Source organism: Podarcis liolepis, assembly GCF_965112155.1.
Source record: "Podarcis liolepis genome assembly, chromosome: 4".
Taxonomy (NCBI): domain Eukaryota; kingdom Metazoa; phylum Chordata; class Lepidosauria; order Squamata; family Lacertidae; genus Podarcis; species Podarcis liolepis.
Genome location: NC_139558.1, coordinates 6,193,624 through 6,220,145, shown reverse-complemented (window position 1 = coordinate 6,220,145; position 26,522 = coordinate 6,193,624). Strand labels below are relative to the sequence as shown.

Sequence of the window (26,522 nt, the reverse complement as noted above, 5' to 3'; positions counted from 1 at the left end):
TAGTGCCTTCTCATTCAGAAGCCCCAGCCTTACTGTTGAGATTGGGGGCAAATAGGGGACACACTATATAGTCTTCCTTTCACAGTAACTTGAAAAGTATTGGAAGAGACATTCTTGTATTACGGCTTACGTTGTGTCCTCATGAAGGACTGACTTTCCTTTTACAGCATGCTCTGTTTCAGAAGGATAATACACTCAAGGGGTTAACTAAATCTTGTTTCTATGGTGAAGAAAATAATTGCTATTGATTAGCAGTTAGTGCAACTTCACTAGAAAGGTTATGAAGGCCCTAAAGTACAGCTCAATGTGGGAACAAACACACTGTGCACTTCCTCCTCTGTCCTACACTATCTGCTCCTGAGCTGGAAATGTCCTCTTGACTTTGCTTACTACTAATCTCTGGAGTTTTGCTACGCTTAGCGAATAGAAAACCTTAAAAATCACTTTCCTACTTAAATTTTGAGAGGAGAGTATGGGGATTGCCAAGAAGGGCAATTTAGAAAGACGTTTCTTTCTGTATGTAGGTGTGTGTCTGTATCCGTCTGCCTACCTGCCTGTCTAAAATCTGACAATCTTTTATGCAGCATTATTAACATGTGTAGTTATTAAAGGATGAGAAGAACTGGGCTTCCTGGTACTCTGGAAAGCTGCAGGCAATGAAACAGGAGGGTGGAATGTAAGTTGGTGCAAATCTTGATGTGAATCTGGCTGAGTGATGGAGTGATGTGGCAATGCTGGCACCAAAGAGGATGTACACCTCTCCCACCATTGTGTCCTCTGCTAGTCATCCAGCAAGACTTTTGCAAGCAATGAATGGGCTGGAAGATGGAGGTTACAGAATCATCAATGACAAATTTGAAAAGCCCAGATTCACACGGAATTGGATACCACAGATGGAGCTCATCCTATGGATGTTTCCACAGCACAATCTATTCAGATTATTTTGGATCAGCTTAAGTTAATTGAGGCAAGAGGGTGTGGGTGCTGCTACTGCCACCTGCCTTGGGACTGGTTTCTTTTTCCTTTTGTGTGGATGGTATTTTCACTCAGTGGATAATTTATCATGTAGCTGATGAAGTGGGCTTGAGCCCACAAAAGCTTATGCCATAATAAATTTGTCAGTCTTTAAAGTGCTAGGATGTTTTCAATGAAAGGAGACCTCAGTAGTTTGCATTGACACAAATATGAGTCAGAAATGACAATGACAATGGCATGTGGGCCACATGAGTAATGCGGAAATATTTAAGACTTTGATGGTTAGATTGAATACAACAGAGCTGGCCTAGGCAGTTCTACTGTCAGTATTTTGAAAGTGGTTTCATTGTTAGTACACATGCCATAGATCAAGCATAGGCCAACTTGGCCCTCCAGATGTTTTGGAACTACAACTCCCATTATCCCTAGCTAACAGGACCAGTGGTCAGGGATGATGGGAGTTGTAGTCCCAAAACATATGGAGGGCCGAGTTGGCCTATGCCTGCCATAGATTCATTGTGAAACTTAGTTCATGAAGGGCACATTGAAAGTCTGACACAGTGTCATCTTTTGCAACCTGGTTCCTCTGTTCCACAGTAGCTGATCATGGAAAAATATTGTTCTACGCTTACTGGAACTGGTTGGTTGTGGCTGATAGTGAATTCAACAAAGGCGATGCCATGTCCGTTCAACTGAGCTTTGAGTAGTGAGGCTATGGATTATGACCAATGGTGGTTTGTGGGATACCTAGTAAGAAAGTAAAGTCTCAAAAAGTTTTACCAGATGGCCATTTAGCAAGGAGTGGAGTTTTTTCCCAAGGTCACCCAAAGTGTACATTTTCTCATTTATGTAATTGAGATGTTTGCTTGTTTCTGGCTTTTTCTGAGGTTAATTTTGATGGGACTATATATGCATTTATGAGAACAGAATGAAACACAATCTGTTTTCAGAATTCTGTCTCTTGTTTCTTTAAACACCTGCTGAAAACAAAATCAATGCATGTGAGTAGTGGGGAAACAGCAGGGAGCTGGAAATTATGAAGTAGTGCAAGATCATATTAGCTGTAGTAAACATACTGTGCCCAAGCAAGGTGTATATGTAAAATGTGGGTTATTCAATTTCTGGACAAATTATGTGGAATTGATTTTTTAAAATCACAATGCAATTATTACTTTGAAACAAAGCTGTTGCAAAGAAATAGGACATCCAAAACTCAGCTTAATTAGTGTTTTCCTTTTAAGTTCCCTTTGGCCAGTGCTTCCTGTCTTTTCCCAGCATTTTCCTCATCTTGTACAATTAAGTCAGTTGTGATACAAACATTCAGATCGGCATTATACTGCTTTGGTCTGTGCTTTAGAATTGGGAATGGCTTATAATTAAGCCAGAGCATAATTAAACCAGAAGCCAATGCTTCTGAATGAGTAACATTGAGCAGTTAAGCCAGAAGTCTGTGCTCATGAATGGGTAACAATAAGCATTTAAGCAGAATGGAGAATGATGCATGATTAAGCTGATTGCTCATGCACAATGTTTTGGGAATTGCAAGATTCATATATCTGTATATCCAGCTTACCATGAAAAGTGTCCCAAACATGTGATGCCAGTATTCTGGAAGGCAGAAGCAGCTGCAAAAAAATAAAAAGAAAGAAAGATGGCCAGGTTTCACAGATCTTTGCTTGCTAATGATGCAGTGTTTGAATTCCTGAAAAAAGCATTTACCATATACCCAGGTGAAAGCTGTAAATTAACTATGGAATTCCAGTGCTCTGACTTGAGGTGGGAGCAATGTCTCAATGATTATTTATTCATTTAACTTAGCTTGAATTTGTTATTCAATGATAACATATTTAGCAAATAAGCAGAGGCAAGTTCCATTCCATCCCAGGTAGCTGCCTACTACAACCACACAATGTTGCTGGCCACTGTCACAGCCGCCGCTGCTGCTTCACTTCCCTCCCATTCACCCACTGCCAAGAAAGTGGGGGTGATGCAGGCACTCCTTGCCTCTTTCTGTGGAAGAGGTCCTTCATCCACAGTGTGAGGCATTGTGCGTGAGGTTAACCAGAAAGTGCCTGCAGTGCTGCCGTTCGCTACAAGGAAAGAGTCATTTGCTGCCGTCGCATCAGATGGTGGCAGCAGGGGTGCTCTCTGATGACTTCCCCTACAATGCCTCATTCTGAGGAGAGACCACGTCCTCAGAACGAGGCATGGGTTGTCTGTGCTGCCGCTGCTTTGTTCAGGATGATGGGTGCAACAGTATGGCGAGGAAGGAGGAGGCTGCTGCAAGAAGACTGTGGGGTGTAGTGGCATGGAAGTGGCAGGGGAGGAGCTGTCTGCCTGTCTTGGATGCGTTAGCTGAGATCCCTGCGTTGCAGGGGGTTGGATTAGATGACTCGGGGTCCCTTCCAACTCTATACTTCTGTAGCCTTATTGGAGTTCACTGATTGGGTCTGCGTTGCTCCGGGACAGGAGGAAGGAAGTCAAAATGACACCGAGTTGGTTCAAAGAAAGAGTTTATTCTGCTCTCCGGATAGCAGAAGGCACTTGCGTGATTAGTCCACAGCAAGTCCAAAGAAATGACAAGTTTCATGCAATATTTATATCCTCCAGGCACCCTCTCCCTCCTTCCAACCACGTCAGCCTATGTATGCAGGTTGACATCACATATGTTCCTGCTCTGGTACTCTCAACCATAAAAGGGATTTCCTTCCTGCACTCCTGACCATAAAAGGATATTCCTGTTCCTACTCCTATCTTGGAGCAAAAGGTCACTACTTCTGAGAACATGCTCTGGTGTTAGTCCCAGACTTGGGTCTCCCCGTCATTTGTGGTCAGAACATAAGATATGTCTGTATCTGTTCTACCGGTAAAGTCAAGGCCAGTCTTGCCGTCAAACTGATAAGGGAGAGAGCTGTGTTCTTGTTTTGCATTTGCTCAACGGCTAAAGTTTATGCATTTTAGCTAAGGAGAAATGGGGATTTTGGTGCAGTTTAAAAATGCCTGCACAGTCAGTTTTGGGTTTGGGAAACCCATTCCTTCACTTCTGTGTGAGGCTATGATTCTATGACCTGTTAATGTGTAAAACTGCTGGTTCAGGGTAAGTCTACATTTACAAAGAACACTGGTATTTTCAGCTCATAACCCATTGCACATATTTATTTATTATTAAATATATATCCCACCTTCAAAAATGCATCACAGTTGTAATATAAATAAAGACAATATTCTAGCACTTAATCTAGCTTGTGGATCCAATTTGTTTTATGTCTTAATCCCAGCACATAATTGTAATAATATGGGTAAAAATTCACAAACTAATATTAATGCCCTCCCCCCACCTCACTGTACACGCATACCTGTCCACCTACCTGATCACTGCTTATATCTATATGAAATGTCTCATATTTTGGGAGGAGGAAAGGATGAAAATATAAGCAAGCAGCAAGAAGTTACACAATTCATTTTCTTTTGGATGGCCAAGTGTTCAGGAAACTGTTTTGTTTTGTTTTGTTTCTTCTTGATTTACAAATATACAAGCAAAGACTGCTGGAAGTAAGGAGACTCCTAAGGGTTGGTGAGGAGAGATCCCTAGAGAGCAATTCCTCGAACACCACCCTCCAAGGCTGTTCTCCCTGCTCAGTAACTCCACCTCAAAATTCTGCCTCTCCTTATTCCTTCGCTCATGTTCTGAATGTCTGCATGCTAAATTTCTGTGGGATGGAGCAGGATTGCGTATGCTATCATCAGTCTTGGTCTGCCTGCCAACTGTGTATCAACTCATGGAGGTTGAGAATGGGAGCCGCGCTGTAATCCCACTCCCCCCCAACATGTGACCAGCACACTTTCCATAAATGTGTAAAAGGCTTGCGGTTTCTAAAAGCTACTTAAAGTCCATCTCTTTCTCCCCAGAACAAGCACAAACACTGACCTGCTGTAAGACCCTGTCTCTCCAGGTTAATTGTCCAATCAGGAGACCATCCACAGTTCTTAAGAAACAATAAAATTATTTTGTCAAGGCCCTGACCACTCATTCACAGTGACCCAGATGGTCAAATTCACTACAGTATTCCTTGATCAACTGTGGTTTAATTATGTAAGTTGCCATAAGGATCACAACCTTTACAATTCATATATTATTTTTTAGTTTTCCAAATAAGCAGACATCCTTGTAGAACACAAATACCTTTTGTTGTAGACGACTGTTTTTCCGCATGCATGTACATTAGTTTGCAATTGATTGCTAGATATTTATTTATTTATTTACCATTTAATTCCAATTATAACTAAGCGGCACACAAGAAACTCAGTACAATAAAATATGAGTTAGAACTATAAAATCAGAATTCAATTAAAATGCCTGCTGAAATAAAAACATCTTCAGTAGGTGCCAGAAGTTCAGCAGAGGGGGAGCTAGTCTGCTCCCACTGGAAGGCAGTTCCATAAAATTGGACCACTAACAGTCACTCTCCCAAAGAGCTCAGTGATAGGGCAAGGATATACAGTAATAAGAGATCAGGTGGTTCCTATGGTATCCTGAACTCATCATTACAGATCTTATAAATTAATATGGGAGCCTTGAACCAAGCCCAGGAGCTCTGGTGATAGTGTGGTCTTACCAATGATCTAACCACAGCGTTTTGCAACAGCTGGAGCCTCCAAAACAAGATCAAGGGTAACTTCACATAAACTGCATTGCAATAATTGGGCCTAGAAGTTAATTTTACCAAATATATACTCTTGGTCAGCATTCTGGAAGACCATTCTGGTAAAATGCTCTGTGTTGCTTTGCGGAATGTGACAGTTCATCAGGTTTCACCCTCTCAAAATTAAATCCTCAGTAGACTGACCACCCTATTCCAGCTGCATAGACCCTTCACTGGTACTTTGGTTTCTGCATACTGAAGTACTGTTCCAATACAATGACAACTGAGTGATAAATGAACCTGCTACTGACACGCAAGTGCTGAGTATATTTTGAGCTCCATATTGCAATGAGTTGTCCTTATTCCAACTATTCCTGGCACATATGCCCTTGTCCTTCACTTTCAGGAAGATGACAGATATGGTTATTTACTTGGTGATTATTGTCTTCCAGCTGTCTCCCTCCTTCCATTCTCTGGCATATGGTATAATGGCTATTTTCAATTCGAAATGATTACTATCCACCATATTGTACAATAAATCACATACTTAATACCATGGAATTGTAAGGCTGATTTGGTTGCTAGCGGGGGGGGGGGCACAAATACAAGAATCATGTGCTCCTCTGATTCACTGCAATTAAAGCCGAGAGAAGGAGAGTGTTCAGAGTTGGACCCATGCATTGCTGAGACTCTGCCTCCTAAAGCAGCTGTTTCATTATAGCCTTACCTCGCCCTGCAGTGGAGATGGGGTTGTGGCAAAGAGGATGGGTTGAATTATTTTCTGCTTTTCCAACCTTCTGTGGATCTAGTTGAACTTGATACTCTACACAGGTGGAAATAATCTTTTTGTGGCATTTGAAGATGCTGACAGCAGCTGAGAACTGCAAAGGCTGGAGAATTGTTCCAACTAGCCGAGAATAGCTGAGAATTGTCGAAAGCTGAGATGCCCTCCTGTCTTTCAGTTTTGAGACTCTCTGCTGCATTCTCAGGATCTTTCAGAGCACTTAGATTGGCACACCAAGCACACTTCCCTGGGGACTTCTCTGCTAGCAATCCATTCATGTTGAGGTACTGAAGAGGCCTAGAGGACCAAAGTGTTTACTAGATATATGTCTGTCCAACCAAGGAGATGGCAAAGTTTTGTCTGCGGTAGCCACAATGAATGGGAAATGTACACATTTTTAGTGAGGAGGAGGTGCTCTCACACCAGAATCAATTCATTTCAATTGTCCCTGACCCTTGCTATCTACTGTAATGTTTCAACCCACCCTGGGACCTTAGGGTGAAGGTGGGTAGTTAGAGACTACTATTTATAATAATGTCACTAAAATGCTGAGATGCAGTGCACTAGAATCATGGTGTATTTCATGTATGTTTATTTACATATATGGAAGCAGAGAATCACAACATGCCTTGGCTAGAACTAGGAACTGTTGGATATCTGCACTTCTGCCTTGTGTCACTGTAAAATAATAGAGCCATGTTTTTGCTTTTGTCTTAACCGAAATATTCTGGGGCATTCTCAGCAGGATGATGGTGGCCAATGGCCATTGAGAAAAGTAGTGACTAAACGTCAAATTGTTTATCAACCTATCAGTATATCTATCTAGTGACCATTGCTGCCACCAAGGTTAAGCCCCTGTACTTCCAAAAATAAAAATGTGGATAATGTTTTCCCCAGTGTCCTCTGAATTTCACCTACCCCTGAATTTTCTGCTGACTGGGAGGAATGATAAAGGTTTCTTTGTTGGGTAGTAGCAATCAGCAGAGGGATCAGCAACCCGAGCATGCATCTTGTGGCTGGGTGACCATTACTCTGATTTGGAGCATTGATAATCCAACAATATGATACAGTGCCCGTCATCCCAGTGAAATAATTGAACTTCAGGGATGCTTAACGTCATTCAGGAGTGAAAAGTTAGCTACACGAACCACTCTTAGAGCTCAATGTGTTACTATGCAAATTGAGCTATCCTCCTTATTTTGCACGTGACTTTCCAGTATAAATGTTGTGGCTTTTCCCTGAGCTAGTAGGACAAATACTGCTGCATTTGATAGTCTGAAACAGGAACCTATAATTGTGTGTGTGTCCCCCCCCCCCAAGAAAAAACACTGATTGGGGAGAGGATCCCTACAAAACTCCTTGTTTCAACCATAGCAGTGGTTTGTCTGCAAATGTATGCATTATAGCACCACCTAAGGTGTTCTGTAATTGCGCCGAAACCGCGCTGCCTGTTGTGCTTAATGCATAATTAATGCACATATGGATTCTTTAAAGGCTTCTATTTTTGCTGCTGTTATTTTGCTTCTCTTTCCATCTCCTAGCTAAATGTTCTTCATTTCGTTATTGCAAATGATTTTTCCAGCAAACTCACGGTCCCATACCGGCAACTGTGACATGTTGGAACTAGTTCACTCAACGTATCTTATGGGTATTATTAAGGTTAGGCAATGGCTAGAAGAACTTGGCAGTAACTTTAGTATGAAAAGTGGCCCGCTTCTCATTATGAGGTGACAAATGAAGAGTCATACAGACACAGCTAATGATTAAGTAATCAAACACATTTGAGCCTGATTGTCATTCAGACTGCCTTAACAATGAAAGAGCTGTCAAGTAAACCTGACTATTTTTAGACGAAAATAACTCAGTGCAATATGTACAAATTATACCTGATAGCTTTGCCAACAACTTATTTCTCCTGTAAAGACATACATAGATATATATTAAATCAGACAGGTATCAATCTTGACCTTGCTGAGTTTTGATAGATATTCCTGATGAATGTTACTCTTAAGAGGAATCTTCTTTATATCACAGCTACAGGTCAGAACGAAACAATGCTAAAAGAGAGACAGTGTAGTGTGCTATGTAGATTATTGCACTTGGTCTGTGAGGCCATGTATTAATACCTACTGCTCAGCCATAAAGCTCATTGAGTGGCTGTGGCCATGGATAGGGTTGCTCTGAGGATAAAATGGTATCTAAGCGCCTCTTAAAACTTTTGAGCAGAGAACATGTTGCCCTTCAGATGTTGTTGGGTTCCAGCTCCCAGTTGCCTCAGCCACTGTAGCCAGTGGTCAAGAATGATGAAGGTTGTTGCTGGCATCCATGTGTCTCTAGGGAAATGAAGTGCACCTCAGGGATGGTTTGAAGTCAAACCACTGTGTTAGCAGCACCAACGTGGTCTCTGCAGGGCACTAGCTTGAAGTGTGTACAGAGGTCCTGGGCTACCCAGACAACAAGACTCCCCTCTTGGCCAAATGATGTGGTCCAAAGAAAAGCAGAGCAATACGTTTGGCACCAGCTTGGCTGTAGAAGTGGCTAGAAGGAGGCATATAAGGTACCATCCAACCATCTTAGGGACTCCACTCTGGATTTGTGGAGGGTTTCTTCTTCTGAAGATATCCCACAAAGTAGTGGAGGTTTAGGATCAGAGTTTTCCTTCTCTTAGATGGGCTGCCTTCCCAGGTTGACAAGCCCCATCTGCCCCCACTTCCTTCTACAGCATGTGTGGAGCCCACCTTCTTGACCATTGGACCTACTCTTGGTTTCATCCACTCAAATCCACCGGAGCCTTCTTCACATTCAAGGGAAGTCCCTAACTCACTGAGAGTTTAGGACCCATCGGTTACCCTCATCTGGTTTAGCAGGTCACTTGAAGCCGAGGTGCAGCCTGTGCCACATGCTGACAGCTTCTAGGAGCCACAGGCGAGAGCTGAGTGCAGGGTGTGGAAATCAAAGGTCGATGAACTGCCCCAGAAGGAACACAACGTGTTCCCCACCAGAAGTACTTCCCCTCCCCTAACACCCCATACACCCTAGGGGGGTTGCAGCACAACAGCATCTGGAGGGTACAGGTTCCACCTCCCTGCCCTAGAGGAAGAGCAATGAATCAGTTCAATAAATAAAACATTTTTTCCTGGCTCAATATGTTATTATCTTCCTAACTTTTTAAAGGAATTGTTTCTACTTTGACAGAGATGAAAGCAGAGTCGCTCACTGCTATTAGGACATTTCAGTGAAATTATAAGTGTTTAGGCCACTGGTTTACCAGATATTTTACTAGGAATGCTGGTAACCTTAACAATCCAGTAATATGAGCAATTTTGAAAAATGGCAGCATTTTATTCATGTAGAAATATTTCTTTCTGGGGTATTTTCTCAAATCATGTAGCAGAGTGCACTTTCCACCACGTTCTGCATCAGACTACATAAACTATTTATATATATAATTGAGTAAGTGCGAAGCACTTCCTCAAAAGAAGGAAGCTTTGCAGTCCATGTGGTATTGATTTATTTGATTTATGTCCTGGCTTCCCTCCAAGAAGCTCAAGGTGGTGTACATGGTTTCTACTCTTCTCGTTCAATCCTCGCAACAACCCTGTGAGGTAGGTTAGGCTGAGAGATGGTCAATGGCCGAAAGTCACCCAGTGAGTTTCATAGCTGAGTGGGAATTTGAACCCTGCTCTCCCAGGTCCTAATTCTACACACTAACTGCTAGCTATACACAGAAATACCACTATATATTCTGGGGTATCTTTTGAGAGGCTTGCATAATTGTGATTAGGCTCTGATAATTATAGAAAACAATGAGTGAATCCAAGATAAGCCCTGGCACCAGGTGTTTGTAGATAATTTCAGAATGAACTTAATTCATTTCCCCCAACATAGATTGCAAGCTGTTGTAGTTAAGGACGGAGTGCTGCATTTTGAATATGTTCTCAAGGGGATGTGCACAGCTAATTGTCCTGGATTATTTGGGTGTTAATGAAAGGTAATAATGGATGAGCCTTTGCAAAAATGCCACCTAAGATTCATGGGTATAATAATGCTATTTCCCTACAGTGATGCTTCAACAGACACAAACCACCACCACAAAAAAGGGGAGGAAAAGTGAAAGAGACTAGGCTAGAGAGCGATTAGGCAAAGCTGCGTAACAAATAAGGTTTTATCTCATTTAAGCAACAGGAATAGGAAAAAAAATCTGTGAAGAGATGAAAGGTCCCTGCAAAAAGAGATGGGTTTACATTGATGTACAACTTTGTGTGCAAAAAAGCAAAAGCAAATACAGTTTACACCTTAATTGAATATCAAATCTCTTCTTGTCTGAACAGTTTTGTTCTAGACAAACAAGGTCATTATGTCTTCTCTGAATGTTCATGTAAAGTAAGAATTGATGTAAAACTGATGTAGTGAAAAGTGTTGGTCTTGCACCTTTTTCATACAAGTTGGTGCAAGGCCCAGGAAAGACTTCAAAGCATTGGCAGAAGAACAAGACAGGTGGCTAAAAATATATCATTGCCTTTGTTTTATTTAAGGTATTTATATATACCACTTAATTACCAAACTCTTTAATCAGTGGACATAAAAAAAAATCAATTCAGATTAATCATAAAAACAGAAAAAGCCCCCTAAAATGCCTCCTGAAAACGAAAAGGCTTTGTTAGGGGCCTGAGGTTCAATGGGAAGCAGATATGCTTAATCTCAGGTGGAAAGAAAGTGTAATATGGTAATGGGAGGTAGAGGATATGGGAATGTGAGGCCCCAAATCACAGTAGTAGGAAAAAAACATGGTGGGCTGAGAAGTAAGGATCATAAGGCATCATAAGTGGAGGAAGCAGATGGCTAAGAGCAAGAAGAGTGTGGAATGAAGTTGAAGAACCACGGAGAAAGAGGCCTAAGGGCAGAAAATACTAGTGTTCTTCAGGTGGGAAGTTGGACTGTGCCTCCTGGTTGCATTCCTGTTGCACATTTAGCACAATATTTGCCGAGAGGAAGCCTATGTGCATTGGGTTCCCCAGTCACATAAGGGTTCCAATCACATTAAAGCCAACACATGTTAAGCTGTTCACCCATAAGCTTCATTCCCACACATGTTGTGCTCAAGCTGTGACAGCCAGGAGATGGAGCCATGGTCTTGCTCAATATCATCACACAATAAAGGTAAAGGACCCCTGACAATTAAGTCCAGTCACGAATGACTCTGGGGTTGCGGCACTCATCTCGCTTTGCTGGCCGAGGGAGCCGATGTTTGTCCTCAGACAGTTTTTCCAGGTCATGTGGCCAGCATGACTAGGCCGCTTCTGGAGAACCAGAGCAGCGCATGGAAATGCCGTTTACCTTCCTGCCAGAGCGATACCTATTTATCTACTTGCACTTTGCTGTGCTTTCAAACTGCTAGGTTGGCAGGAGCAGGGACCAAGCAACGGGAGCTCACCCCGTTGCAGGGACTCGAACCGCCGACCTTCTGATCGGCAAGCCCTAGGCTCAGCGGTTTATACCACACAAGATCTGAAGGGGTCTAGTATATTCTGCTGCTGATAAGGAGTGAATAAGAAAAGAGAGGTAACAAGTATTATGGATGCATTGGGGCTGAAATGAATCAATAAAGGAAATATTTGGCTGTGGTTCTCTAATGCAGGGCTTTATCCAGGAAAGAGAGTGCCCTAGACAGAAGGCCTTTTCTCCATAGGAGCTGTTTCCTAGGTGTCGAGGTTGCTCCCCCCCCCCCAAGTTAATGAGCATTGCCATTCAAATGGGTGTGTGTGTCATGTCATGTGATTGATTATGCAGCCTGCCTCCCAATATTTGGCACCGCTGCCTTTCTCTGTAGACAGTCGGGTTGGGCTTACCTGGCAGTGATGAGTAGTGTATCTTTATTTCAAGCTAAGTGTAGCCACCATTTTAATGCTCGTTTTATTATGGGAAATTAAAATACCCATTCTCTGGGCAGCTGAGGACTGGCACCAGTTTTAGGCTTTGCCAGGGTCCCTGCACCATGGGAAATGCCCAAGGATACCGGGTGCTGATGCTGGCTCTGCTCTCATGCTATAATATGCCTGCTTTGTGGATATTAAACACTGTGGGGGTTTGTAATTGCTTTATGACTGAATGGGAGTTATAACAACGAACAAAACACGCAGCAAAAATGCATCATGGCATCGCATAGCAATCAGAGCAACATCTAATCAAGCCTTTTGGCCAGCATGTGGTTATCAATTAAAAAAACATCAGGAGAAAATAGGGCTTGGTTCCAGTGCTGTGTTGGGGAATGAGCCATGGAATTCCCATTACTGGTAATAGAAGCTTCATAGCTAATTCCCAGGGCTGTATACTTTAAACTTTGTGCATCTTTGTGGTAGGTTTAGTTTGTCTCCAAGGGGGGAAAGTAGAAACAAGCACTCCTAGCTATATCTTATGGTCCATTGTATCAACAAGTTTCAGTAATGGGACGCTGAGTGTGTGAGGATAAGAGAGGAGAAAGGAGAAGCTCTCACACAATAACAGGTTCTCCTAATTTAGCAAATAGTTTGAGTCTAAATTAAAATTACCAGATTTGGTCAGTATTGCAAGCTGCCACAGTTTGAGATGGTCGTTGCTTGATAGATTCTAGAAAGAAAGAAAGAAAGAAAGAAAGAAAGAAAGAAAGAAAGAAAGAAAGAAGGATGGAAGGAAGGAAGGAAGGAAGGAAGGAAGGAAGGAAGGAAGGAAGGAAGGATTATGTCATAAGTATTCTTATGAAGTTTCTAATCTCATGAATATATAACTGTTCTCTGAAATTCTGATGTCTTAGACCTCCAGTAATGAAATGGGGAACCAGATTGATACACTTATTTGAAACTCATCATTTTGTCTTTAATAAGTTAGTTTTCAAAGCAGTGTTAAAAACACTGAGAAATACTGACAAGCTAAGGTATTGATATTTTGATTCTGAGATTTCAATATGAGATAAACTGTTCTATAATTTATTACTTATATATTATACATCAAGTAGGATATATCTATATTTTAATAACTGAAGTGACATGAGTTACTTGCTTGTCTCCAGCAATGATTTTAAAGGAATGTAGATTTTCAGAAATGAAATACAAAAGAATGAGACTGGAAGAACTTCCATGAAAAGGAGGATGTAAATCAAAATTAAAGACCCCCTAAATACTAAAGATCCAAAGGTTCCAAACTAATTCTAGATGTACTTTGTTGCATAACTATTGGTTGTAGATTAGACATGTAAATCTGTGCCAAATGCTTTCCTAAGAAGTCATATGAGGGTTTTTTGTCTTGTGTTGTATATTGTGTTAGATCCAGCACATCTCTGAAAGAATTGCCCTGTTTGATTTTAATCTCTTTGTACATGTTTCAACATTTGCTGAAAGCATTTGGGTAGCCTGTTAAAGATTTAACAGGGGATGCTATAATCAACAGCATGGAAAGCCTTTATTTAGCTCTTGATTTCATTTTGTGCTTTTGCCTAGCCAGGACTGACCCCCAAACACTAGACGTACTTAGAAGCCACTCTTAGTAGCATTGAATGAAGACATTTCCAGGCAGAACGTGTTCTGAGATTTAGACAGACATTCTGATTCTCCATTTAGCATCTTGAAGGAGCCTGTCTTGATCAAAGGTATAATTAGCTGACTAAGTACAAAGCAACAGGATCACTGAGACCGGATCCAACCTGGGATGGGGTGTAACATTTCCCCCTGTACCATTTTCCCAATGCAAATCTGTTCTAGCAAGCTGCTGTTTGCCATCTTAGGGAAAACTCTTGTGGACATAGCCTGTACGTTAAGTTTTGCCTAGTACGTTAAGTTTTGCCCCAGCAGCTTTGGGGAATGCTTTCCGTCAGGAAAATGGCACAAGCACAAAGGGTTAAATCCTCCTCTTTCAGGACTGTGAGTCCAGTAAGGTTATCAATGGCTATGAGCTGTCATGGCTATATTATCCTTAATATAAGAAATAGTATGTTTCTGGGGAGCATGAGCAGGAGAGGTCCATTGTGCTCACGCTGTGGTCTTCCTGTTGGCAACTGGTTGGTCTTGGACTGCTTAGGCCTTTCATCTTCTTTTGCACATCAGCCCCCTACCCTGCCTTGCTGATTGTCAAAATTTAGAGAGAAATGAAACCTGATTATTTCTCTTTTATCTTCTTTATCTCATTTAGTTTTGACCCAAGTCTACCAGACTATTTTCCAAGGGATTGTATTTTAGCAGGGTCGGAGAACCATTTCTTTAAAAAACAAACAAACAAGGTATACAGATCTGTCACACCTTTTCTATTATATATCAAAATATATTGAATTATCTTGCACGGCTATTGAAGGAATGTATTTGGTACTGAATATTTTCAAGATCTGAAATGGACAATTGATTTCTCTACGTGCCAGTTTTTCTCTCTACACCTGCCATGTTGCTTCTGCTCCCTATTCTCTGTTGTGCTCTCTGCATTCTTTGTCGAACCAAAGCCAGCCAACGAGAGCCTCGTCTTGGTTAATATTCCAATGACCCAGACATCAATAACCAAAGACTCATTAAAGCAAGCTAATTAAATAAAAACAATAAGCCAAACAATTAAGGCTAAAGTCATGACCTTTAATGATCCCAAGCCCTGTCTTTTGACAAAGAATTAATCTTTAATCACCCCTAATGGCCTTTTGCATTTTTAATGTGTGCTGCAGTTATTTTGCCCCCTTCCCCCAAAGGGAGTCCTGCGTTCCTTTTTCTCCTCTTAGTTGCTCCTGTGGGAATAGAGATTAATTGCTCTTACGAAGGTGAAATGTAGTTAAAGTTTTCAGGCTCTCTCGCTGCTTCCTTTGACAACTGTCATCAATGCAGCAGCCGCACATATACTTTTAAGCGATGTCCTTCGTGGCTTTCCATATAAGATTAGCCTCAAGAGTTTTCTGAAAGTGCTTTAGTGACTGTGTAAGAAATGCCTAATAACTAATTTGCTGATTTTCATTGTTCCGGCAGCGTAGGTTACATTTAATTTAGGTGAATGGAACTGACAGCTTGATATGTGGTTCAGGTCAAATTTAATTTCCAGCTGAAATTACCAACTTTGCAAACACAGCCTTGCCAGGAATTTTGCCCCTAACCTGCCAGTGTTCTTGACATTAACTGTTGGACCTGTTGACTGCATTTATGTTTTTTTTAGTTGGTGAATTTATCATGATATTTATCCTCACTGTTTCCAGGAATAGTATATTGGAGCGTGTTTTCAAATTGCATTTGTGCTTATATTGAGAATATAAGAAGCCCTTACCAAAAGTCTATTTAGCTCAGCATAATTTTTCTATTGCCTCTGCCTTCTTGCAAATGGCAAGTGATATTCTGCCTCTTGAGCTTCCATTTGACTATGGTGGCTAATAAGTGTTGAGTTTTATCTAATCCTTTTATGAAACCTGTCTAAACTCCTGGCTGTGGCCAGACTGTGTTTTAGTTCTTTCTCCAAAGATTCAAGGGAAGATGGTAGTATGATCTGACGTCTACCAAAGAGCACTTTTCATGTAGCAAAATCAGCCCATAATAAATGCAAGAGCTCTAGAGTTCAATTTTATAATGAATAACAGAAATAAGAGGGAAGCAGAGAAGCAAACTGTTGGTCTGTGTTCACACTGATTCCTCCATTTAACTCTCTGGCAACTGTGTGTGTTCAATCTTTTTGTAGAGTTATAGAATTGTAGAGTTTGAAGGCACCACAATGGTCATCTAGTCCAACTGCATTGTGATAATGCAATTATCATATATCAACTGTTTTTGCATATCTTGCTCCATGGGTACATGTTGAACCAGTTCTGGATCAGTTTTTGTCCTGAGATAGGGCCTAAAGGAACACCAGTAGTTTTTGATGGACCAACCCTACATCAATGTGTCCAATGTTTTTAAAACCCATCCAACCTACTGATATCCATAAGTTATTGTTTGCAGAAGTACCATTGGGGAATCCACGTATAAAGGGCATATTTAAAGGGCATAAAATCTGGTTTAAATAAAAAAACAAAACTTTAAAGGGGAGAAAAGGAGCTTTGATGTTCTCCAGTAATAATTAGCACCTGGATAGCAGTAGACCATAGTGGAGTGGGGCACAACTGCCCTCTCGACACTGGTATTGCTGCTGCTTCTTACCAGGGTGGGGCTGAGGAGGGCAGCAGCACAGGTGGAGGTGCCTTGTGGATGCACTGGATTGGCAGCACTGTTCCCACTGGTGCATCCATGCAAATCAAACTCACCAGAGCCCCATCCAGGTAAGCAGCCACAATGCCAGTGTCAGGGAGGTGACTCTACATCACCACACATTCCAGTCCTGGCAGCAGACTAGATACACTCGGTGTCAGTAGCTAACCCTTTAGTGGGCGTTATAGGCTTATAGCTCTTGGGATGGTGAACACGGGAAAAGAAAGAATGCTACAGCAAGTAGCTGTGCCCTGGTGTCACAGGCTCCTGTCCAGCTCCTCCCCGATGTCCATGTGTACAGAATGAATGACTGTAAAGAGTAGTTATACAAACAAAGGCTTCTGTGGAATCTGGAACCCTGGTTTGTATTTCCAGATCCTGTGGAAGCCTTCCCATGGACAGCTATAGGAACAAGAGCCCCCGCTCCCTAAAATAGTTCACACTGCATGTACCAAAGTCTGGAAATGAGTAGGAGATGCTGTGGGTGGTTCATGGCCTGACTCCTTGCTCCTGTATTCATCAACTCAGCAGATACATAGAGTGGCTGGGGCAACCTAGCCAGATGGCTGGGGTATAAATAATAAAATTATTGCTGCTATTATTATTGTTAACAGAGAAATCTGAGGGCTCCCTTGGACAAAAATCAAGGACACCAGCCAGGAATACCAGAGCAAAACAGCAGCCAGTAGGCTTGGTCTTTATTGAAGACTGTCGCGACAGGACTCCCACCTGCCACAAGGTGGAACAAGATGGAAGCCCCGAACAAAAGAGCCCCCAAACTTTTATTAGCTGCTAATCCCCATGTTACATCCCCCCCCCAAACTACATCACTCATACATCACGGTTACATCATGAAAGGGGAGGTCTGGTGGCCGTAATCTGAGCATCCTGGACTCTGCCCCATGGTTCTCCTTGCCCTCCACTAAACACCCATCAAGTGTAACAAAAAAAATATTTACATTTCCCTGTTTCCCAGCCAAGTTAATCACACCCTTTTGTCTTCATCTGGGTTTGTTATTTCTGGAATGGCTACCTGTCTGGCACTCAATTTCTGAAGTTTTTCCAGTGAGCCAGTACATAGATACATTGATCAGTGAATTCTTACATTTGGTATCGTGCAGCAAAGGCCCTTTGAATAGACAGGAAGCAACTGTGATGAAGTGTTTTGTGGGGACAAATCACAAAAGTTACAAAAGCTATTGTGCTGATTTTGGTAGTGGGCTGCATGTGCATGATATCTGCTGGAGGGGCACCCCCCCAACCTATACATAAATTCCTGCAACATTATATAGCACTTAAACCGTGCGAAAGTGGAGCAGACTCCCTCACTATAGTGTCGTGCTTTCCCCCCTCATCTATACATATAAAATGGCATGTGCAAATCTGTGTCCTCTTTTGTGGCAATGCAGAAGTGACCTTGCAAAGTACAAGCCTCTGTCTGTCTTGAATCTGCTACAAATGAACTTCACGTGGGTAACCTTCAGTTTTTCTACTATGAGAAAGGGGAGGGGGAAACACGTCTCTCTATCTGCACTTCCCACATTTTTATGAATTTATATACCAGTATCATGGTCTTATTTGCCTTTCTTTCTAAATGGAAAAACCCTTCGTTAAAGAAGTGTGTGCCTTAATTGATCAGCAGCGATTTCTGCTGTCGCCTGCACTGTACTCCTGAATCTACATCTAGCTGAAAGCACAGTTCACTGAACTCCATGTGAGGAAAAAACATTATAAAGAACTTGTCCTGTGATCTCAAGATGTCGCTAGGAAAATGTAAGCATCTCCAAGTACAGAACGCAAAGCTCACAGGGACAGAAGAAATAAACAACCCTTAACAAAATGTTGCTTTTATGAGTAGGCCGTTGTTTGCCTCTGTCTCCTTCTATATAGTCTTTCTTTTTAAAGAGGGAACAGCAAGTAAGTGGCGAAGCTGATAAAAGGCAAATTTCTGTAGAGTGTTCTTGTGTCATTAGGATAGTAATGCTCCTGCTCACACACCTTTGTCCCTCACCTAGACAAGCACCGTGACGCTAATGAGCGAGAGCAACCAACTCATTTTGTTGCACCTTTCCTCGCACAATGCTGCTCTGTCCCCTTGTCAGGAAGGGAAAAAATAAGGATAAAAAGGAAAGCAGATTAGCCTTTGACAGTAACAAAGGACTTAAAAAGGTGTTGATGCTGTTTAATGTGAAACTGCACTGGATAACATTTACGTTTAAGATAAAACCCGAGTACAAAAAAACAACAGCAGAAACAAAAAGAAGGAAAAAAGAGGCATCGGATTAGTGGTTCTTTAGCTATAGTTTGGACATTGCTAGCTGCACAAATCCCAGTAGGTTTTGCATTTCAAAGACTTCATTGTTATTCAGTTTGTTAACAAGGCAATGATCAAAGAGATCCAGGCTAAAGCATTCATTTATTTTAATTAAAATAACTGCTCCTGTCTCTCATAGGTTAATCTTTACAGTATTCATATCTAGTAAGAGAATAATTGGTAACCTTAAAATGTAAGCAAGGACGACAGAGTACACTTGGTCTCCAATAGCCCTATGGATGAAGGTAAAAGAAGTCCAGATTTTCAAGCATACAGTCTGGTAATTGCTTGATCTCATTTGCAATAAAGCTAGAGTTTCTACCCACTGAGGGCTTTGGCCAAGCAGACTCCATCGCGTTTGTTGTTATGCTAATGAGATAGATACTGGGTAAAACTGTGTGGCTTTTGCCATGCATGGATCTGTATCAGCTTGCCATACTTCATTTGCTACAATATAAGCTGCCTGCCTGTTATCAGCGCTCCTAAAAGGAATTCTGGCCAGCACGTTATTTCTTACTTGTGACTGTATATATTGCAACTCCTGTGCTGAACAGCGGCATAAACCTTTACTCCCACAAGGCACCAGCAGAACAACTGATACCAGAGGAAACCAGATGGTCCTGCATAACCCCTGAACCTCCACACCAGGGAGCCCAAGCAGCTAAATGCCTGTGCACCAGCAATGAGACTGGAAGAAACTAACTGAAGGTCTTCCAGTCCTTGGGAAAGGTGGTCCGGCTGTGCTGGAACAAAAGGTCTCAATTGAGCTCCGCACCTCATTGGAGCAAGTTGCTCAATGGAGCTCTCTGCAATTCTCTCTCTCTCTCTCTCTCTCTCTCTCTCACACACACACACACACACACACACAAACATACACTGTTTATATCACTGAAGAACACTGATTTTATCTGCTTGTATTTGACATGAATTCCAGAATGGTCCATCTAATTTAAAAGTATTGTTTCAAGTACATCATGATGATGGAGTCAGATCTGCATCAGGTGAAAGGACTGTTTTTGTATGCTGCCTACAGTTGTACATTTACTACAGTAGTAGTAGTAGTAATTCCCAGTAGTGTTGGTGGTTCCCCCACACAGGGTGCCAAGCAGAGGGAGATAACAACAACAAGCATATATTTATATGGGTACCTACTCAAATTTGCCGGGAGGGGGGGTTGGTCTGTGCTCAGGGCGCAAGGTTACCAAAGTCTGGTGCTTTAAGGCCTAACATGATTGTTTTATGAAGGCTTCTAGACCTTACAGCTCAATTTACAATCCTATTTTATTTATTTATTCATGTATTTACATATAAAGCATATATACTTTAATCTAGAGCCAGGTTTGGAAGGCAGCTTACAAGCACCCAAAAATAATGAAACCAGTTAAAGCCAGGACAAAAGATGTCTATGATTTGTCCCTCATTACATACACAAATTGATTACTGTAACCTGGGTCAGAATGTGCCTTATCATTAATATGCAATCACATTTCTGGGATGTAAGTAGTCCACCGTGCATTCAGGTCAGTGTTCTGCAGGTGGAACATAGATTGCGGGTACCCAGTGAACCATTCATATTTGCTAATTATAGAAAGGCAACTTGTCATGTGATGATGGACCATTGTCTTGGGAATCTGTGAAATAAGCCTACAGTTGTGCATGGAATTCAAGACTGTGATCATTGCAAAGGAGCTGATTTGCATCCCTCCACTCATCCAAAAGCCTCTAAATCTTTCCATTAAACAATGTTCAGAAACAACTATTGCAGCAATGTTTTTACAGGAGGGCACATTGATACCATGTTGTCATAGGAGGTTCAGAACTTTTAACCTAAAAGCAAACAGACACTTAAAAGTCAAATATTCTTAGTGGAGCAGGTTTTCTAACCTCATTTGCCAAGGCCAGGTAAAGTTAACAAGGTTTTTTCTCCCCTTTTTTTCTAAAAAAAACCCACAGCAAAACCCATTGCCCCAGAAAACACTGATTAATTATTGATCCAATGAATATTTTTCTTTTCAAAGCCATCCAATAGCTTGGAGCCAGTACTTAGAATATCTGACAAACTTCTCCTAGAGGATTAACAAAATGAACTCTTCAGCAGTTCGCAGAAAGGATTTTCATAGCAGCAGGTTAAATAAAACAGACAACGTGTTGAGCATATTAAGTCTACAACGAAAAATACTAATAAATGGGTCAATCTCTGACCAGCTGATGAAGCTGCCTCATCTGTCCGCTGTAACTCCTGGTAGATAGCTGTGCTGCCAGCCTGAGATTCTTTTAATTGGCGCTATCAGAGAATGGAACCAACGCCTTTTGTATGTAAAACATGCACACCTATGCTGAGCTACAGTTCCTTCTCAGTATGATATGTTCATAAATGAAAAATGTGCCGAAATATCTTGCTTAAGCTATTTGGAAACTAAGATAATCTGTGTGTAGTTGTGAAAGGCAAAAGAATGTGACTCATGCCCCTTATGATACTGTGCAGTTGCACCCAAAGGGACTTCACCTCTGCAACTGAAAGTCACAGTTGATCCTGAGCAACAGGTGTCATATCAGTGGTTCATGAGCCGAACAACTAACTGACAAAAGCCCTTAGCACACTTGAAAGGGAGAGATCACTTGACTCTTAACTCGCCTCCATTGGCATCACTCATTGGGGCTCGAAACCTATGCCTGCTTGCCTAGAAGTGAGCCCCATGGAACTTACTCTTGAGTAGACACATGTGGGGTTGTGCTGTAAAAGTATTTAATTCTGAGAATGTTCCTCTGGTTTATCATAATCGTTAAAAATTGAAGGTTGCTGTGTTGCTCCATTGGAAAGGAATCCGAAAGAACCAATAGGGGGATACCTTTGTTAGCCCAACTAAAATGTCTCCAAAATTGTGAGCAGGCTTCTGAGAAGAACAGAGCTCATTTCCAGGCTGGACATTAGACAAAACTACAGAAAGGACCCAGGAAGAGACAAAGTTTGGATTGACAGAAAAGCCTCAAGGTCTGTATTTTGTAACAACCCTAAAATGATTGTTGCCATCCAACCACTAGCTAATATCACCCAGATCTGGCTTGTGTTGACTCTTAGTGTACTCCCTGAAATTAATCTCCAGCTTTGGAGTCTATCACATTTCTCTTTATTGTCTGCCTTACAAGGGATAAATGTATTCCATTTATCACTTTCTTTTATAATTTCAATGTGGGGACAGCCATTATTGTTTGTTTGTCTTCTTATTATCAGTGGTTCAGGAGGATGGTGTAATCTTCCACTTTTGTATCTGTCGTGTTTGGCACCTTCTGTTTTGCATCAGTTTATCGCATCCTGCACTTCATGGATTCACAGAATTGTAGAGTTGGAAGGGACCATGAGGGTCATCTAGTCCAACCCCCTGCAATGCAGGAATCTTTTGCCCAATGTGGGGCTCAAACCCACAACCCTGAGATTATGAGTCTCATGCTCTACTGCCTGAGCCATCCCAGTCATGGGATATTCTTAAGAATGTTGCAAACTGCTGACTTTGTGGTTTTCCCATCATGTCCAGCTCCCACCCTTTAATATCCAGGGTGATAAAGACTTGTGGAGAACTCAAAACCCCAGTTCTTTGTGACAATTTGGTTGTTCTTAATAAAGGTATTACCGTACCCTGTTGCTGCATTTGAATACATTCATAGTAAAGTATTGGAGGATTTTATCCTTAGTCTGTTTGCTTTCTAGTACTGCAGAATCAGTTCAGGTTACATCCAATGTGAGGATTTAAAATTGGTTGCCTGTAGAATATATAATAGTACCCCAAATCCACAAGAGCAGTGCTATGTTGAAATCTATTCAAATCAGCTGTAGCATAAAATTCCTGCTATTTCTATAGTAGCCTGGAAGCTGAGTTATCACTTATTGAAGAATTCTGCATGCAACTGCAGGTTACCCCCATGCCATTCACTGCAGGCTACTCCCGTGTCACAGAACAGTTGCAAACACAAAACCATTGAGAGGGAGAGTCTGTCATAAAATAACACAGAGAGCAGTATAGTTATGAGGAAAATGAGCAGTTGGTTGGTTTTGACTGGGGGCAACATTGTCCTAGGGCCCAGGTGCAAGTTATGGACAAAAGAACTGAGACATTCTGAGGAGACTGGCAAGGCTATTTGAAAAGGTTTACAGCTAAAAATTTGGGGTCCCACTTTATATTATACAGACAACCAATTTATCAATCTCCGGGACAGCAGAGGGGTTGAAAGAAGACACTGAGACTACAGTGGTACTTCAGGTTAAGTACTTAATTCATTCCGGAGGTCCGTTCTTAACCTGAAACTGTTCTTAACCTGAAGCACCACTTTAGCTAATGGGGCCTCATCCTGAAGCAGAGTTCTTAACCCGAGGTAATATTTCTGGGTTAGCAGAGTCTGTAACCTGAAGAAGTATGTAACCCGGGGTACCACTGTAATGTTCAAGACTGGAGTGGGTTTCCTTTTGCCAGGGTTTGGGATTTGCTCCAGAAACCTGGTATGCTCCCTCCAAAACACACACACAGGGATTGGGGCCAAAGCATTCTTTCTGATTCGGAGAGTTCTCACCAGAATACAGGGTGGTGGAGCTTCCTTCTCCCCACCACCTACCAATTTGAAATCTGTTTTAAAAGCTGTCACCTCCTGGGGGCAGCAGTAAGCTTTGACTCCTTCAGATTTAAAAGTATTGTGCCTGGAGCAAAATATTCTAGTGGCACGTTGGGAATCCAGTGGCATGTTGGTTTTACTTATGAATTGGCGTGTGTGTGTGTGTGTGTGGAGAGGAGGACTGCTCTGACAGGGTTTTTTAAATAGTTTTTTTTTTAGTTTAGTTTTTATTGTTGTTTTTGTTGTTTAGAAAGATTTAAAATGGAGAAAAGTTATGAAGCCTCCCTGCCCCAATATGCTAAGGCCCCTCCAGACCAGACAAACCCTCCCAAAAGCTGAAACAGCTGCCCGGTTTCCCCATCTATGTGGCTGTGGTGATTATGAATAGCCATTTCAGATCAGTTACCGTATTTTTTGCTCTATAAGACTCAATTTTTCCCTCCCAAAAAGTAAGGGGAAATGTGTGTGCGTCTTATGGAGCGAATGCAGGCTGCGCAGCTATCCCAGAAGCCAGAACAGCAAGAGGGATTGTTGCTTTCACTGCGCAGCGATCCCTCTTGCTGTTCTGGCTTCTGAGATTCAGAATTTTTTTTCTTGTTTTCCTCTTCCAAAAACTAGGTGCGTCTTGTGGTCTGGTGCGTCTTATAGAGCGAAAAATACGGTATTTCAACTGAAGTATTCTGTGTCTGCAAACTCACCCCATTATGGAACTTCAGTGTAGAAGTTATGTGTTCATGCAGAATCGGATGTAAAGAGGATAGAGACACCAAGCTCATTTCTGTTAGTAAGTTTCATAAGCAAAATTTGCCAAGTGGCCCACTTCATGATGTGCACATGAAACAGGAGTTGCTTCCTTATGTTGTATGTATTAGGAAAACAAATATTTCCCTAAACGAGGCTTCATAGTCCCACTTCTTATGGTAGTTTAAAGTGATCTGAATTAAGCAGCATGATCCGCCGCCCCCCATCCCATAGATGGATTCATTTTGGTCTGGTACATTTACTCGGGACTCTGGAGAATTGCTAACTGATTTGTAGCTGTGCTAGTTTTTTGAAGGGGTAGGAAGAATAAAGGAGTTGGATTAACAATGGTCTGTCTCAGAGGGAGCCTGCTGTCAGAGAAGGTAAAGGCAACTGAAAGGTGAAGAGGATTTCTTCTCATGATACAAAGTCTGGTTTTCAGAACCCTCTCCAGGCATCAACCCCATAAAAGGGTCATTTGAGAGAGCTCTGAACCCCATAGCCATAGTCACTTTATTCAACAATGGTTTGGAGCCAGTTTTTACTCAGAAATAAGGAGGAAAGACATCATATATCTTCCCATTTTCTAGAAAAGCATCCTTCCTAGTCTAGTGGGTATAATTTTTTCCCCTTCAGGCAACTTTTTCTGCATCAGTCTAACCCTGGCCAATATTATTAGCCAGTCCAGTGGACTCACACCAACAGCCCATCTTTTGTTTAATTGTTAATTGTGTAGAGTTTACACTCGGATAAGTCTCATGTAGCAAGGACCTTTAAAACTGAGGGGAAATGTAAAAAACAGTTTGTGAGGTGTTGTGGCAATCTGCTATTTTAAAGAGTCAAAAATACCTTCAAATTCTTGGGCTAACCTGAAGCACCTTTGTTGATCCAACCGACATTTGGAAGGGAAGACAGGCCTGACCAGTATATAGATCAGTCATAAAAACAAAAACCAAAAAAACACAGTCTAATTGATATCAGTTACTTGTTCAGTACTTTCAAACATTTTATATTCAATATTAGTCATAGGGAAGACCCCTTGATATGACCCAAATGATCAGGAAAGAACATGCATTCATGTTCTAAAATGAGGGTTGCCTATTACTTTTGTTTTATTTTATTTTTTTGCAATTTTGATTCATACATGTTCCCCTTATGTAAGCAGGGGAACTCTCACATTACTAGCTAGAGTGGAGTGTGTGTGTGTGTGTGTGAGTGTGTGTGTGTGTGTATGGGCATTTCTTGACCTTTGCATGATAAATATCTGATAATTTCAAAACTTGACAGCTCACTGCCCTTTTTGTTCGTTTCCCCTCCTTCTATTCTTGGTGATGTTTCATCCTTATTGTGTGCTGATATCTGGTTGCAAACAACAATGACTAATCGGCTTATTTCAGGTTTTCCATATATAACTTTTAAAGAGCTTAAGAAAGTCACCCATTGAGATAAGGATGCTTGTTTTGAGGTGTCTGACAGCGAGATGGAAATTCACCCTCTGTCCCTCTCAAAGGATGCAGAAGTAGAACAGCTCTCTATCAGCAATTTCAATTTATCCTTTGTGGGTCAGACTCGGTGTGTTATCGTCTCTTGAACTCAGTGTCTTATTACCACCTGAGCCTAAAACCAGAGATATGCTAGGAATTCAAGGCAAAGGGGGTTCAAAGGGTGCAGAGCTGTGCTTAAGACAAGGTCGAGTTTTTCATATCAGCATCTCAAGTGATTTAAAGATGTCCTTTATAAGGGAGCACAGGACATTGCTTACATGTTAATAAGTAGAGACAAAGTAAATTAAAAGAAGAAGCAGTACTCCAGGGCCTGAAGGGCAAGGTAGAAGAAAGCAATTCTAAATCTTTGTTTTCACACAAATGCTTCAAAAGGCAACCAGTTAGTGATGTCGTTTAGAAGGTTGTGTTTCATACTTTCCCCAGTGTGTAAACTACAATGCAGCTAAATCACAATTTCAATTATGATACCCTACTCAGCATACAAAGTCATCTTTGTTATTAGGGTGTTTCTAGGCTAAGAGCTAGGAAGAAAGGAGTGCTTTATAACACACACACACACACACACACACACACACACACACAGACAGACAGTTATTCTGATCAGGCCCACACATCACCTTTGGGAAATACAACATGGTGGCAGAGAAAAGAGACAACTTAATCAGTTTTTCTATTTCATTTTCAGCTGAACCAAATTGAATTTCCCCTTTATTACGAGTACACACACAAACACACAAGCACACAAACACACGCAGACATGTAACAAATATGCCTGTAAAAATATAA

At 41.5% G+C, this 26,522-nt stretch overlaps 1 protein-coding gene across 8 annotated transcripts in view; it reads left to right on the top strand.

Annotated features, from left to right (window-relative positions):
- The window catches only part of PCDH9 (protocadherin 9), a 761,173-nt gene that overhangs the window by 561,828 nt on the left and 172,823 nt on the right, over positions 1 to 26,522 (top strand). The gene's annotated exons all lie outside the window — the stretch shown is intronic.